This window comes from Saimiri boliviensis, chromosome 5, assembly GCF_048565385.1.
Source record: "Saimiri boliviensis isolate mSaiBol1 chromosome 5, mSaiBol1.pri, whole genome shotgun sequence".
Lineage (NCBI taxonomy): Eukaryota > Metazoa > Chordata > Mammalia > Primates > Cebidae > Saimiri > Saimiri boliviensis.
The window spans coordinates 143,382,744-143,399,503 of NC_133453.1; the positions used below are offsets into that span (position 1 = coordinate 143,382,744).

General features: G+C 50.6%; 1 protein-coding gene across 1 annotated transcript in view; it reads right to left on the reverse strand.

Annotated features, from left to right (window-relative positions):
- ADAMTS17 (ADAM metallopeptidase with thrombospondin type 1 motif 17) overlaps positions 1 to 16,760 on the reverse strand; it is a 309,441-nt gene that overhangs the window by 22,603 nt on the left and 270,078 nt on the right. The gene's annotated exons all lie outside the window — the stretch shown is intronic.

Below are 16,760 nucleotides of genomic sequence, written 5' to 3' on the forward strand. Positions count from 1 at the left end.
AAACCTTTAGATTGCAAGACGGAGGCAGACTCAGGAAGCTTTTCAGTCACCCTTGGACGAAACTCTGAGTAACGGCGCAGAGGGAGCGATTTGAGCGGTCCTCTGGTTGGATGGGCTCCTTGGCACAGACATCTTTCTGCAACGAACACCCCTACAGCGGACGGGATTATCTGGTCACGGCCTCCCTGCAGGGGATTACATATCCACCTGTTGTCACGGGACCTGCTTCTTTCGACGGGGTGTGAGTGAACAGGATGCTGGCCGCGTTCCGGCAGAAGCTCTGAACGTGGTTATGCGGTTTGGCTCTGATTCTGTCTCCTACTCTCTGCGGGGAGAAGAGTCCCAGCACCAGGAAAGCCCGTACCGCCTGCACTGCTGTCAGCGACCGAGAAGTCAGAGTTGTTTGTCGCTGCAGCAACAGGGGACTGACATAGCCCGTGACAAAGGACCCCCCATCCCACACTGTCCCTAGCTTGATTAACCAGAAGCAGGCGCCCCCTGCTTTCCAGAGCTTAGGTGGCTGTGACGCTTTACAGTGGCAGGTTGTGGGCCGTGGGAAGATGGAGGCTGTTGAGGTTGGTGTCTGAAAGAGTTCTTCTAAAACTCGCTCAGGCTGGGCGCGGTGGCTCACACCTGTAATCCCAGCATTTCGGGAGGCCGAGGTGGGCGGATCACAAGGTCAGGAGTTTGAAACCAGCCTGGCCAACATGGTGAAACCCCGTCTCTACTAAAAATACAAAAAAAAAAAAAAATTAGCTGGGCATGGTGGCACACAACTGTAGTCCCAGCTACTCAGGAGGCTGAGGCAGAAGAATCACTTGAACCTGGGAGGCGGAGGTTGCAGTGAGCCAAGATCATGCCACTGCACTCCAGCCTGGGCCACAGAGTGAGACCTGTCTCAAAAAAAAAAAAAAAAAAAATGATATGGTAAGGTATCTGCACCCCTGTGTTCACAGCAGCATTATTTACAATAGCCAAAGGTAGAAGTGACCCAAGTGTCCATCAAAGGATGAAAAGATAAAGTGTGGTACGTGCATACAGGGGAATATTATGCAGCTGTCAAAAGGAAATTCTGATGCATGCTATGACATGGATGAGCTTTATGCCAAGAGTAAGAAGCCAACCAAAGGACAAATCTGTGCGATTCCACTTACACAAGGTACCTGGAGTAGTCAGATTTATAGAGACAAAGTAGAATGGTGGTTGCCAGGGGCTCAGGGGAAGGGGAAATAGAGAGTTACACTCAGCTGAAGGAGGCAGAAAAGTTCTGAAGTTGGATGGTGGTGGTGGCTGCACAAGGTGAATGTACTTAATGCCACCGAACTGGACATTTACAAATGCTCAAGATGGTAAACTGTGCGTGCACCTGACCGTAATGAAAACAATGCTATCAGTGGGTGGCTGGGAGCAAGTTGTTAAAAGTCATGATACCGCCGGGCGCGGTGGCTCAAGCCTGTAATCCCAGCACTTTGGGAGGCCAAGGCGGGTGGATCACGAGGTCGAGAGACCGAGACCATCCTGGTCAACATGGTGAAACCCCGTCTCTACTAAAAATACAAAAATTAGCTGGGCATGGTGGCGCATGCCTGTAGTCCCAGCTACTAGGGAGGCTGAGGCAGGAGAATTGCTTGAACCCAGGAGGCGGAGGTTGCGGTGAGCCGAGATTGCGCCATTGCACTCCAGCCTGGGTAACAAGAGCAAAAACTCCTTCTCAGAAAAAAAAAAAAAAAAAAAAAAAAGTCATGATACTGTAATTTTTTTTTTTTTGAATGGACTCTCATTCTGTCACCCAGGCTGGAGTGCAATGGTACCATCTCGGCTCATTGCAGCCTCTATCTGAGTTCAAGAGATTCTGGTGCCTTGGCCTCCCAAGTAGCTGGGATTACAGCTGTGTTCCACCATGCCTAGCTAATTTTTGTGTTTTTAGTAGAGACAGGGTTTCGCCATGTCTCAGGTTTCGTCGGCTAGGCTGGTCTTGAACTCCTGACCTCAAGTGATCTGCCCACCTTGGCCTCTCGGAGTGATGGGATTATGGACATGAGCAATCATGCCCGGCTCATTTTTGAAGTTTTAGTAGAGATGGAGTTTTGGCATGTTGGCCAGGCTGGTCTTGAACTCCTGGCATCCACCTGCCTCGGCCTCTCAAAGTGCTGGGATGACAGGCATGAACCACCGTGCCTGGCTGAAACTAATTCTTTACGAAGCCACGGTTAACACGCCTGCCATTCAGGGCACCTCTTCTCCCGTTCCTCTGCAGGTGTCAGAACGGACCTGCTTCCTTTCCTGCCTGGCACTCTCTCAGTTCCTCTGCACATGCTTCAAGTTAAATCATCCTGCTGAACGCTTCAGGCAGCTCGGTGACCATATGAGACCTTGTATTCTTACTGCTATTGTAACAAATTACCCCCAACTTAATGGCTCAAAACAACACTGATTTATTATCTTACACTTCTGGAGGTCAGAAGTCTGGCACAAGTCTTTCAAATCTAAAACCTGCGTGCCGGGAGACTCTGGGGAAGAATCTGTTTTCTGCCTTTGCCAGCCCTGTGCTGCCTCATTCCTGGGCTTGGGCCCTTCTCTTCCCTCCTCAAGGCCGGCAGTGGCAGGGGAGCATTTCTCACACTGTGTCACTCTGAGCTTCTCTTCTGCCCCATCTCCTGCTTGAAAGGACCCTTGTGATGACCCCAGACCTACACAGATAATCCAGAATAACCTACTTTAAGGCCAGCTGATCACCAACCCGATAATCAGCTGGCCTTAAAGTTTGCAGATAAAAGCATTGCCAATAAAAGCATCACAGCTGACTGCCAACCTGTGTTAGTTTGCTAGGATTGTCGATAAAAGCATCACGAACTGGGTCGCCCACAACGATGGTAATCTATTCTCTCTCAGTCCTGGAGGCCAGAAGTCCAAAACCATGGTGTCAGCATGGCTGGTCCTTCCAAGGTCTCTGAGGGATAATGTGTCCTGGGTCTCTTTCCTAGGTTCTGGCGGTGGCCGGCAAGCCTTGGTGCTCCTTGGCGAGCAGAAGCATCACTCCAGCCCCCGCCTGCATCTTCCCACAGGGTCCTCTCTGTGTGTCTGTCCTGACGTGACCCTCCTCTCATAAGGACACCTGTCATACCGGATCAGGGCCCCATCCTACTTCTGAATGATAACATTTTACCTAATTACATCTGCTGTGACGGTACTTCCAAATAAGGTCACATTCTGAGATGCTGGATATTAGGACTTCGACAAAGACATTTTGAAGAGGACGCAGTTCAGTCCATACTACAACCTTAACACCATCTGCAACCTTACCTCCCCTTGGCCATGCAGGGTCACATCTTCCCAGGTTCAGGATTAGAATGTAGACACCTGTGAGGGCCATTATGCTGCCAACCACACACACACTGCATTCACAATTCTGAAAAAACTCAGCTCCTATTTAAAATTAAATTTCTATTTACATCTTGATTTGGCTGAGATTTAAACTAGGTAAAAGGCCTTGTCAAGTCTGCTGAGATGGGACAGTTGTTGCAAAGAAACAATGGCATCATCAGGGTCACACTTTTCTGACACAGTTATTTTATGTTGAATAGAGTGAGTCTCAAATGCAGGGAGCCAAAGGAGGACTCTGGTAGGTCGTTACTTTCGACAACTTTAAATCATAAAAAACCAGCATGCGATGCTGTACTCCAACATAATCTGGGCTAACAAGTGGTTTGTTCAGGGGTCCAGTGTCAACTTTGTCCCTAATGGGTGAAAAGAAACGCTCTGGTATTGACAGAGTGTCTAATCTGTGCCAATCTCTGTGCTAGGAATGTTCCCTGAATTCATCAGTTAATCAAAAAGTAAGGAAGCAGGTCCCTGCATGTGATTTCTCTGAGCATCCATTAGAGGCAGGCCAATTCCAGGTGGGGCATCAAGCAAGTCACACATACACCACCACGGCATAAAAAGAAGAGTGGGAAACGGCCCTGGAGCTCCAGGAAATGCAGGCCAGGCCAAAGACAGCAGCCACTGGCACGGTCAACCTGCTCAGCCTCAGCTTGTTTGGTCCCAGAAACCCAAGTGTCAACCTCAGGCTGTACTTCCTGGAGACCTGAATCAAGGGCTGGGACATTTGACTCAGCGTTCCCGCCTCCACAAAGCTCCGGGAAGTGTGTGGTCTTCAGGGGAGTGGACAACATAAAAACAGACCATTTCTTTTTTCGTTTTTTGAGATGGAGTCTTGCTCTGTGGCCAGGCTGGAGTACAGTGACATGATCTCGACTCACTGCAGCCTCTGCCTCCCGGGTTCAAGCGATTCTCCTGCCTTAGCCTCCCTGGTGGAAGACTCTTAAAGAGTGGAGATGACGGGGCTCCTGGTATGTGGGGTCAAAGAGAGAAAGAAGGCAAGAAAAGTCAGGCTCAGGACTCTGGGTCCACCAGGAATGTTGGCGGTGCCTGCACTGCGACGGGGAAGAGCTGGCATGGAGTGGAAGGGTGAGCGCTGCTTTCGAGACTGGGCTGAGGGGACACTGGGTGCAGCGTCAGGCAGGTCGGCAGGTGCGGTCTGCCGCTCGGGGTGTGGTCAGGTTGGAGACACAGGGCTGAAGTCATGAGCAAGAAGGTCATGGGGGAAACCAAAGGTCAGAAGGACGCATCCAGACAGCGCAGACACAGAGAAGACAGGCTGGAGGGCAGGGCATGGGGAGTACCAGCACCTGGGGGAGTGAGAGCCTGCGAAAGGGGTGCAGAGGCAGTGACTGCGAGGCGGGGGACGCTAGGAAGGGCTTGCACCTGTAGTGAGTACCCGGGCCTGAAAGACGTCTTTGGATTTGGCAGGAGGGAGAGGCTGCTGGCCCAGAAGCGGCCTCAGGGGGAGGCAGGGATGGATGGATGAAGAAGAGAGGGTCGTCTCAGTGCCTCTTAAGAAATGCGCTTGGCTGGGCGCAGTGGCTCAAGCCTGTAATCCCAGCACTTTGGGAGGCTGAGGCAGGTGGATCACGAGGTCAGGAGATGGAGACCATCCTGGTCAACATGGTGAAACCCTGTCTCTACTAAAAATACAAAAAATTAGCCAGGCATGGTGGTGCACCTGTAGTCCCAGCTACTCAGGAGGCTGAGACAGGGGAATCACTTGAACTGGAAGGCAGAGGCTGCAGTGAGCTGAGATCGTGACACTGCACTCCAGTCTGGCGACAGAGCAAGACTGCGCCTCAGGAAAAAAAAAAAAAAAAAAAGAAATGTGGTCTGATGCCTGAAAAGTGGGCTCTGCAGACCCTCCCTCTCAGGATGGATTTCATGACCAAGAACCCAAAAGCAACGTCAATAAAAACAAAGATAACACTTGGGACTTAAACGAAAGCGCTTCTGCACAGTGAAAGGAACAGTCAGCAGGGTAAGCACACAACCCACAGAGTGGGAGAAAATCTTCACAATCTACACATTCGACAAAGGATGAACATCCAGAATCTACAACAAACTCAAACAAAACGGTAAGAAAAAAAACAGACAATCCCATCAAAAAGTGGTCACAGGACATGAATATCTTCTCAAAAGAAGATATACAAATGGCCAAACAAACATGAAAAAACGCTCAACATTGCTAACGATGAGGGAAATGCAAATCAGAACCACAATGCGATACCACCTTACTCCTGCAAGAATGGCCATAATAATAAAAAAAAAAATCAAAAACATAGTTGTTGGCGTGGATGCGGTGAAAAGGAAATACTTCTGCACTGCTGGTGGGAATGTAAACTGGTACAGCCACTATGGAAACCAGTGTGGGGGTTCCTTAAAGAACTAACAGTAGAGCTACCATTTGATCCAGCAATCTTACTACGGGGTATCTACCCAGAGGAAAAGAAGTCATTCTATGAAAAAGATATTTGCACACACATGTTTTAAGAGCACAGTTCACAACTGCAAAATTGTGGAACCAACCCAAACGCCCATCAGTCAACAAGTGGATAAAGCAACCGTGGTATATTTATACGGTGGAATACTACTCAGCCATAAAAAAGAATGACTTCCCCGACCTGGGTGAGACTGGAGACTATTATTCTAAGTCAAGTAACTCGGGAATGGAAAACCAAACATCGTATGTTCTCACCGATATGTGGGAGCTGAGCTATGAGGATGCGAAGGCTTAAGAATGACACGATGGACTTTGGGAGCTTCTGGAAGGGTGGGCGTGGTGACGGATCAAAGACAACAAATAAGGGCGGGGTGTGGTGGCTCATGCCTGTAATCCCAGCACTCTGGGAGGCTGAGGTGGGTGGATCATGAAGTCAGGAGATGGAGACCAGCCTAGCCATGGTAAAACCCCGTCTTCACTAAAATGCAACAAATGAGCTGGGTGTGGTGGCATGTACCTGTAATTCCAGCTACTTGCGTGGCTGGGACAGGGGAATAGTTTGAACCTGGGAGGCGGAGAGGTAGTGCCACTGCACTCCAGCCTGGTGACGGAGCTAGACTCCACCTCAAAGAAAAGAGGACTACAAATAGGGTGCAGTGTATACTGCTTAGATGCTGGGTGCACCGAAACCTCACACATCCCCACCAAGGAACTCAGTCATGTAACCAAACTGCACCTGTACCCCAGTAACTTAGGGAAAAATAAAAAATAAAATGTGGTCTATCCATACGATGGAATGTTATTTGGTAATAAAAAGAAATGAACTGCAGATAGATATTCTACAACATGGATGAACCTTAAAAACATCATACGAATTGAAAGAAGCTTGTCACAAAACACCATGTTATTATGTGACTGCATTTGTATGGAATGTCCAGAACAGGCAAACCTACAGAAACTCAGAGCGAACTGCCGAGGACTGGAAGGGACGGGCGAGTACTGGGGAATGCCAGCTAAGGGGCATGGGGTTTCTTTTTGGGGTGATAATGATGCCCTAAAAGGGACTGTAGCAGTGGTTTCATAACTGAATATATTTAATTGTACTCTTTAAACAGACGAATTGTATGGTATTTGAATTCTATCTTCATGAAACTGCTGAAAATGACTCTGCCACTTACTACTGTGTGACCTTGAGCAGGCCATGCAATCTCTCTCTGCCTCAGTTTCCTCACCTGTAGAATGGATCTTTATAGGGTCAATGCAAGGATCAAATAATCTGAATCATGTAACGTGCTTAGAACATTGCCTGGCACCTAGGAAGCTCTCAAAAAGGCTTAGCTGGTGTAACAACTAGAGAATCTATTTTATAAGTACTTTCTCTTAAACCATATTTTATAACAGCAAAGCGCTGAAAACGCTCCTGCCTGCCTCCCTCCCCTCCCTCCCCTCCCTCCTTCCTCCCCTCCCTCCCCTCCCTCCTTCCTTCCCTCCTCTTTCCTTCCCTCCTTCCTCTCCTTCCCTCCCTCCTCCTCTCCTTTCCTCTCGTCTTCCTTCCTTCCTGTCTCTTTCCCTAGCAAATGAGAACTAACCCTAATGGCCCAAGGACTTTTTCAGGAAAACATGGAAAGATCCTGGCCAATCCCCCATCTCGATTCTTAGGGTTGAACTAAGATACTGAATCCTTGAAATCGGTAATGTTTTAAAATCAGGATTTGAGGCTGAAGTGGTTTCTCCCAGCAGTCCGCACTGTTAGCAAGAGAGCGGTCTCTGCAGCGCGGAACTGCCTGCTTCGGAGACGCGCACGTTCGCAGAGGCGCGGGCCTCCTCACGATGACTGCAGATTTTCATTTCCTCTTTCAAAAAGCAAATATGGGAATAATATTACTTTTCGGAGAAATGTATACGAGAACTCGTAATTCTCAGGTTTTAAATGGAGAATGGCTGTGTGGAGGCGTCACGTGTGGCTGTAAAGCGTCCCTCTGGGTCCCCTGGGGGAACATCGAGTCCAGCTAGTGAAGTCAGTTTGTGTGCCTCCTCACCTCCCTGCTTCCTTGCAGACATCTGTTCAATAAAAGCAGCCGCAGGTCTTCAGCGGCACATGTTACAGCTGTGTTGTGGTGGTTCTCGTAACAGAGGAGCTGGCCGCCATCTGCCATGAGCTGTGAGAGGGACTGTCTCAGGCAGACAGGAGCTTCTGACCCTGGTCTTTCTTGGGAAGGGCCTGGGGGCATGGGCTCTTGGCTGGCCGGCCTCTGCCACGGCCTCTCACCCCCAGGCCCGCAGCACACATGGAGTACAGCATCGCAGGTGCTCTGGGAAGGGCCTTCTCTCCCACAGCAAAGCAGAGCAAAGTGCCTGCCTTCTCCCCGGGCCTGCACCATGGAGAAGAGGGAGGGATGTGCATGCCTGGAGCATCTCCTGTGCAGGGGCCTCCTGGGGGCCGCATGCACTGAATATTTACTTATCCTTCAGTCCTCACACACACACGCACTGCTTCTGCCCCTGATTTATGGCCAAGGACCCCTGCATCAGTCTGTTCTCACGCTGCTAATAAAGACATATCTGAGACTGGGTAATTTATGAAGTCAAGAGGTTTAACGGACTCAGTTCCACACGGCTGGGAGGCCTCAAAATCATGGCAGAAGCCAAAGGGGAAGCAAAGGCACGTCTTACATGGTGGCAGGCAAGAAGGTATCTGCAGGGGAAGTGCCCTTTATAAAACCATCAGATCTCACAAGACTTACTCACTATCATGAGAGCAGCACGGGAAAACTCACCCCCATGATTCAGTGACCTCCCACCAGGTCCCTACCACGACACATGGAGATTATGGGAACTACAATTCAAGATGAAGTATGGGTGAGGACACAGCCAAACCATATCAAACCCAAAGCTCAGAGGAGGTAAATCCAAGGACAGGATTCAGTACTCAGAAACCTTGAGCTGTGACTGTCCTGTCTCTCATATCTGAATCATGCAAATCTACTGAAAATTAGAAAAAACGTTAAGACGAATGTGACCATCTCTGTTTTAGTTTAGACTGTCCACACAGACTGCCCATTCCAGAGGGCTGTGGGGGCACAGCAACTCCTTTCAGCAAGACCGATGCCTGGATGGAGAACAAGGGTCATAACAGCTCTAACAGCTGGGGTTTATCAGGCCCCTGGAGTGTCGGGCTTGGGCTGAGTACTCGGTAAAGGTCACCTCAGTGATGCCTCCAACAAGCCTGTGAGATGGGAGCAACATCTGAAAGAAGGAAACTGAGGCTTGAGCCCAGACTCCCCCAGGTTTACACAGGTGGGGATCAGTGGAGTGAGGACTTGAGTCTGGGTCTGTCCAACCCCAGGGTCCTTCTGACAATTGGAGAAGGTCTCACGTCAGTATGTGGATGCCTCGAACTTTCAGGGTGCTGTGACGAGGCCAGGGGCACCTGTGCCGGAAGCGGGTTTATGAGTAAAAAAAAGAAAGTCCCTCAACTGGGCCACAGAGGACCCAGCCACAGGAATACGGGGACCCGAGGCCAGTCTTCCTGCCTCTCCAAGTCGGTTTCTTCCTCGGTAAAGGGAAACCAGCAGGTCTCATGCCTCTTCCTCTGGGAGTTACAGTGGGCATGAGAATCAGACAGCAGGTAGGGCAGGCATAGTGACTCACATCGCTAATCCTAGACTTTGGGAGGCCAAGAAGGAAGGATCGCTTGAGCTCAGGACTTCCAAGACCAGGCTAGGTAACATAGTGAGACCTTGTCTCTGCAGAAAATAAAAAAATTAGCTGGGCATGGAGGCACATGCCTGTCCTCCCAGCTACATGGGAGGGTGAGGTGGAAGGATCACTTGAGCCCCAAGAGGTCGAGGCTGCAGTGAGCCAAGACTGCACCACTGCACTCCAGCCTGAGTGACGGAGTGAGACCCGGTCTCAAAAAGAAAGAAACAAACACCAGGGCACAAACTGGAGGGGTGACCACACGTGTGTAAGAGCCACAGGGCTGACCCACCAGAGGTAGGGGCGAGCCTGTTTTTTTCAAGCTGGCTCAGGGCAGAGAATAAATGAGAAGTGAGAGCTCTGACCCACCTCACTTTCCAGATCAGACCGCCCAAGTCTCCCCGGGACAGGAAGGGATGAGATTCACTCTTCAGGCTGGGTTCTTCGTCAGGATGCCGTAACCCACCAGCCCAGGCCTGTCACCAGACCCCAAGGGGAGATGGCAGTCCAGTGCTGGCTGAGGCCAAGCCCTCCCCTCAGGTGTCCTGGGCCCCTGGGTTCTGGCCTCCTCCCCCTGGGCTGCCCACATTTTGGATAGTGCCTCTGATGGGTCACCGGCTCTGCTGATTGGTCCGCGATGACTCTTCCATGAGGCACTGCCTGTGGGCAGAGTCCCCTTCCCATGTGTCTGCAGGAGGAACCTCCCAGCCTGTTCCCAGCGGCTGCTTCTGCCTCTCAGTCACTCTCGGTGCTCCCCTGGCCACAGAAATCCCATGTCCTCTCCTCTTCCTCACAAAGTACACTAGGCCAGAGGCTCACAGGTCCCCACACATCCCCACACTCCCCCTCTGACTCCACGGCACCTCAGGGCCACCCTGAGAGGGGGAGTCTGCAGAGCCTCCTTGGCAGGCATCAGACCACATTTCTTAGGAGGCACCAAGACCACCCTCTCTTCTTCACTCATCCGTCCCTGCCTCCCCTGAGGCCGCTTTCAGGCCAGCAGCCCAGAAGCAAGCACGTGGGCCATTCACACTCAGTGTTAGTACCGAGAGTGAGGCACTCGGCATTCATCCTGCTATTTGTTGCCTGTGTACTTTGCTTTTTTCCTTTTTGCTTTTTAACTTGTATTTTTGTTTTAAAGGTCCTGTGTGATTTATGCTTCAAAGAGGTTCTGTTTTGATGTGTTTCCAGGATTCTTTTCCCCAAGATTTGGAGCTCCTTTTAGCAGCTTTTGTAAGGGCAGCTCGGCAGTGGCAAGCTCCCCCAGCATGTCTGTCTGAAAAAGACTGTATCGGAGGAGGATCCAAGACGGCCGAAGAGGAACAGCTCTGGATCGCAGTTCCCAGAGAAAACGCGGAGGGTGCGCGATCACCGCATTTCCAAACGAATCTCACTGCCCCAGGCTGCCTGACACCCAGCTGCAGAAGAAAAGGGCTTGGTTCTACCCCCGCCTGTGGAGCCTGTCCGCCAGATTCACGCGCTTCCCTGAGTTGCGGACAGGAGGCTCTGTCTCTCCCGGTTCAAACTGTTTCAAAGTTCAGCTGGAGACTTCCTTCTCCCTGTGGTGTTTCCCCACCTCCTCTCGCCACCCTCATGACAGATCCCTGTGGTGCCAGGCAGGAATGGCCTGCTTGGGGACCCAGGGAGCCTCCAGGGCCTTTCCCGCTTCCTCTACCCCTGTGTTTCGCTCAGCTCTCTAAACGGACTCAGCTCCAGGCAAGGTCAGAAACTTTTCCTGCAAACAGACCTTCAGTTTCTCCAGCGGGGGTGTGTGCTCTGGAGAGGAGGATGTCTCTCTCCTGCTTCTGCAGTTGGGGCCCTCACAGGATTCGGGGCATCTCCCGGGTCCTGCAGGAGCAGTCCGCTTCCTTCAGAGGGTCTGTGGGTCTTTTGGGGTTGCTGGTTTGTTCTTGCCAGTTGATCTAGAGCTGAAATTCACGATGGAAACCTCTGCACATTTCTCTGTCCATCCGAGTTGGTGCTGCCAGTCTAGTCCTGCCTCTAGCCTGCCATGATCCCTGACCACATTTTATTTAGCTATTCATATGTCGATAAAAATGTGGATTGTTTCCACATTTTGCCTATTACAAAGAATGGTCCTTTGCAGCACTGTTCATTCACTACAGCAAAGACATGGAATCAATCTAGATGCCCAGCAACAGCGGAACGGATCAAAACATGTGACAGACAGACAGACACCGGGGTATACTATGCAGCCATCAAAAAGAATCAGATCCTGTCTTCAGCGGGAACACGGATGGAGCTGGAGGCCATCGTCCGTGGCAAACTAATGCAGGAACAGAAAACCAAGTGCCGACGTTCTCAGGTGAAAGTGGGAACTGAATGATGAGACGCATGGACACCGTGAGGGGAAGACAGCAGAGACTGGGGCCTGCTGGAGAGTGCAGCATGGGAGGAGGGAGGGAATCCGGAAAAGCAGCGAAGGGGTCCCAGGCTTAACGCCTGGGTGACGAAACAATCCGTACAACAAACCCCTGTGACGCGAGTTCACCCATGTAACAAACCTGCATGTGTACCCCTAAACGCAAAATAAAAGTTTTTAAAAAATGAATAGTGCTACTATAAACGTTTGTGCACACGTTTTTGTGTGGACAGGCGCTCGTTTCTTCTGGGAACATACGCGGAAATAGAGTTGCTGGATCATACGGTACCTCTGTTTAACGATCTGCGGAATGCCAGACTGTTTTCCAATGCAGCCTCACCATGTGACATTCTCACCGGCCGTGTGCGAAGGTTCTCGATTATCGCCATCGTCACAGATACTTCCTATCATGTCTTTTTTGATTACAGTCATGCTAGTGGGTGTGAAGTGGTATTTCATGATGTGTGTTTTTTATTGTGGTAAAACACACGTAATGAAATTTACCATCGAATCCCTTTGTAAGCTGTACAGTTCAGTGACGTTAAGTATAGTCAAATTATTGTACAGACGCTACCACCATCTATCTCTAAAGCTTTTCATCTTCCCACACTGAAACTCGGTGCCCACTAAACCATAACTCCCTAATGCCTGCTCTCCCTAGCCCCCGGCAACCATCATGCTACTTTCTGTTTCTGTGCACTTACTACTCTGGGTGCCTTACATGAGTGGAATCATACAGGGTTGGCCTTTTGCGACTGGCTTATTTCACTTAGCATAATATGCTCAAAGTGCATCTGTGTGGTAGCCTGTTGTCAGAGTTCTCTTCCTTTGTAAGGCTGAATATACACATCAGTGAGGAGGAGACAAATAGCCTAATCAGATAATAGGCAAATAATAGAGGAAAAAATCACGTAAAAAGAAACATAAACATTCCCTGAAATGGGTTGCTCTGGGCCCTCACCCAAATCTCATGTTGAATTGTAATTCTTCGTGTTGGAGGAGGGGCCTGGTGGGAGGCGAATGGATCATGGGGCGGATTTCCCCTTTGCTGTTCTCCTGACAGTGAGTGAGTTCTCAGGAGACCTGGTTGTTTAAAAGTGTGTACCACCTCCCCCTTCTCTCTCTTCCTCCTGCTCCAGCCAGGTAGGATGTGCCTGCTTCCCCGACACCTTCCACCATGAGTGTAAGTTCCCTGAGGCCTCCCCAGCCATGCTTCCTGTATAGCCTGCAGAATTATGAGCCAATGAAGCCTCTTTTCTTGATCAGGTATCCAGTCTCAGGTAGTTCTTTGTAATGTGACAACAGACCAATGCCTCCCCCAAACATCTGAAAATATTCAACCTCACTACAGAGCAGGGGAATTAAAAAAACAAACGAGGAGGTGCCCTTTCACACCCATCGGACTGGCAACACCAAAATATGTGACTAATCTGCATTTGGCCATGGTGGGAGAACTGGTTCTCACATGGTACTGGTGCAATGTAAGCTGTCTACAGGTAACCTCTTTGGAGTAAGCCTCAAGGTGTGTACAACCTCTACCTTATTCCACTTCAAGGGATACAGTTTCTTGCATATGTGCCCAAGAACACCAGAAAATGTCATTGACTCCATAACCGTTTAAACCCCAAATGGCAATACACCTATGAGTCCATCAGTGGTGGAATGACTACATATGTAAGAGGAAATCACGGCAGCAACCTGAGGAGTTCCCAGGGGCAAGGCAGATGTAGATACCCTAAGGGACTACTTAAGACACACCAACCCATAGTCTCTTCTGTTTGTGGATATACACACATACAGTACAAGTCTGAAAATCCGGGTGGGATGAGATGCACACATACCAACAGGAGAGAGGAGGAGAGTGGCCCCAGGGAGGGATCATACGGGACTTCCCACATATAACACACCTCTGACACGTTATGACTTCACGGATGCGAGGCGAATACAGCAATTGTAAAGCTTTGTTAAAATTGGGAAGTACAAATGTGTTTATTAGTTAATCTCAGTACTCTTCTGTACTATGAAAATTTTTACAAGAAAAATACTTACAGAAGCTACAGTCAGGCTGGTGTGTACCAAATGACCCGGCTGCAGTGAGTGACTGAGACCACGGGCCACTGAAGATGTGCTAGCAGGTGTAAGACACGCCTGTGCTCCAGCCCACGGAGGCCACATGTTGTGACGCTGTGCATTTTTAAAAGTAAGGCTGAAAATCCAGAGTCTTACTGCAATCTCCTGATTTTAAAATGTTGGAAATGGATCCTAAAACCTTAAAACATCTGTGTGGACCAAGCTCTGTCTGCTGTGGAATTTGGCCCTGTGGTCTCTAGTCTAGGACTTTACATTTTCCTAGGCAGCAGGTGCAGTGGTTCTGAGCCTAAGCTCCATCAGCCAGATGCCCAGCTCCCTCCAGCTCACACGTGGAGATGCTTCTGCATCACTGGCCTCCTCACGGGTCCTTGTCATTACTTTCTTTGTTTTGATCACCAAATTCCTACTACGCACACATGCTCGCTTAACAGGTTAGCCCCAAGCATTCTGTCCTAAGAAGATTCAGGGGGGTAAAAAAAAAGACTCCCACAGCCTAATGACGTGGCATAGTCTTCCCAGGACACCCGTTGGAATGGTACCCATCAGAAACAAACACCAAAGTCCTGAACCAAGTGGGCTGCAGCAAACACCCAGGGGACTGATTAACACCAGCAGGAGTCCCTGCCCAGCCGGCCCAGCTGCCCGGCCCCACAAAATTATTCAATGTGAAAACACACAAGCAGACCTCCCCGGCATTCCACCCCCGCTGCTGCCCCACTTTGGACATGAAAACACTCGGAATTTCACAAGGCTCTCAGAAAATGTTCCTGGGGCAAGGTGGGGAGCTGCTCAGCAGCTTAGCAGTCTGAGTGAGGTGGCTCTGGATGTCCTGGAAGGGGACAGAGGCCGCTGTGTTCAAAGGGGCAGAGGCCAGGCTCCAACAGGACTGAGCTGGCTGCCTGGGGCTCTGGCACACAGCTTTACAAGCAAGGGAATTCACAGTTCTGCCGGAATCCCCAACCACAACTATCTTTTAACTGCAAGCTGCAAGCTTACTCCCTGAGTTCCCCAGGGCCATCAGGAGCCAGCCAGGCCCCCAAGCTGCAAGGTGACTCTCTGTGGGTCTATTTTGAGTTCCTGGTGTCTCATAACGCGCTGCTGCTAAGTTAGAAGCAGTGACCCTGGTAGGCAGGGCTTGTAAAGGCCATGTTCACGGTGAACTTGAAAAGAGGTTTCCCAGGGAGACAGACATCCAGGCTGGAGGCAGGTGGAGATGGCTGACGCCTGGGGCCCCAGTCCGGACTCGGTGGCTGGAGTTGGCTGTGGCTATCTCCTTGCACTCACTCAGGTGACTAAGGGTGTTTAGAGAGCGTGACGCGTCCTAATGACGGATGCAGCTTTGCCGCTGACAGCCTCTCCTCCTTGTCTCCCTGCTCCCTCCCTGGCTGCCCCGCCGTCCGCTTTTCCGTCTCCTCCCTCACCCATTTCCTAAGTTAGCTTCGCTCCCGCCTTGGTTCAGTCTGTGGCTTCTTTGCTCCCATGGCTCACCTAAAAATAATTCTCTTTTACAGACCTCACCTATGCCATGTCCCTTCAGATACTAGGGAACACGGCATAGGGGACCCCGGCTCTCCACCTGCGGAGCTTCAGGCTGGTGTGTTCATCAGCCTAGCGGAGAGCAGGGAGTCCCGCCATGCCTGTAGTTCTGGGTGGGTGTGCATGTCACAAACCACTTTTCTAGGTCCCGTCACTACAGCCTGGTGGCGACTTCTTTTCCAAAGACCAGACATGCAGGGTTAGGATATGGGGGTCAGCAGGGACTGCTCTCTGCCACATTCAAGCAACTGTTAAGTCCCACCGAGCCAACCCCATGAAGGATCTCAAATCCGCCTTCCCTCCCCATCTCCATGGCCACCCTTAGCTAGGGTGCCATCACAGTCTCCTAACTGCCACTCCCCCCAAAATGCAATCTCTTTTCCAAGTAACCTACGCTCCTCTGCTACAGCTCCAGTCTGAAACCTTCGATGGCTTCCCAGTACCTAATGTGTTTCATATCCTGAGCCCACCATTCAAGTCCCAACCAGTCTGAGGATTTACTCATTTGTTCAGCCCATGCGCCTTCACTGTTCCACCTAAGGACTGCAGATGTTTTCAGGAATATATGTAAAGAAACGAAAGTAAGACTCTGGACTAAGAAAAAGCCTCAGGGTAGGTTACGGTAAGGGAAACCAGCCTCGTCGCCCGGGCCCTGGTCAGCCTCAGTGCTCCCCCTTCCCAGGCTGTTGGCTAGTCCTTCACCCAGACACGCTGGCACTGGTCCCTCTGCCGGCAGGCCCTCCCCATTTCTCCGTTGGCCAATGTCAACATGTCAAGTAACTGCTCCTCATAAGACCTAGATGTTCTCTCTTCTACTGCTGGCTTGCCTAAGGCTCTCCAAACGGCCTAAACAACACTGTTCCTGCTGAGATTATCTTGACCTTGCTATGGCTTGGGTACTGATAGGAGTCAAGAGGCTCAGATGTAGTTCAGGCTCCTAGGCTAAGTCTTTGTTGACCTTGGCTACTAAACTTCCTGACGCTCAGTTTTTCCATCTGTGAAACGTGGCGAAACTCATTTGCTTCTTATGTGGATGTGCCAACGACTGAACCTATGTGGTCAATCTTTTATCACCTTCTGGATAGACACAGGTCCCCAGCAGGCACGTCACAGAGCAGTCCAGGAGCTACGGGCACTGCGCCCCCATGCACTGACTTAGCCACAGCCCCCACCTCCTCCTGGGCGGTGGACCCCCGAAGGCAGCGTGTGCTGGGTCCACCC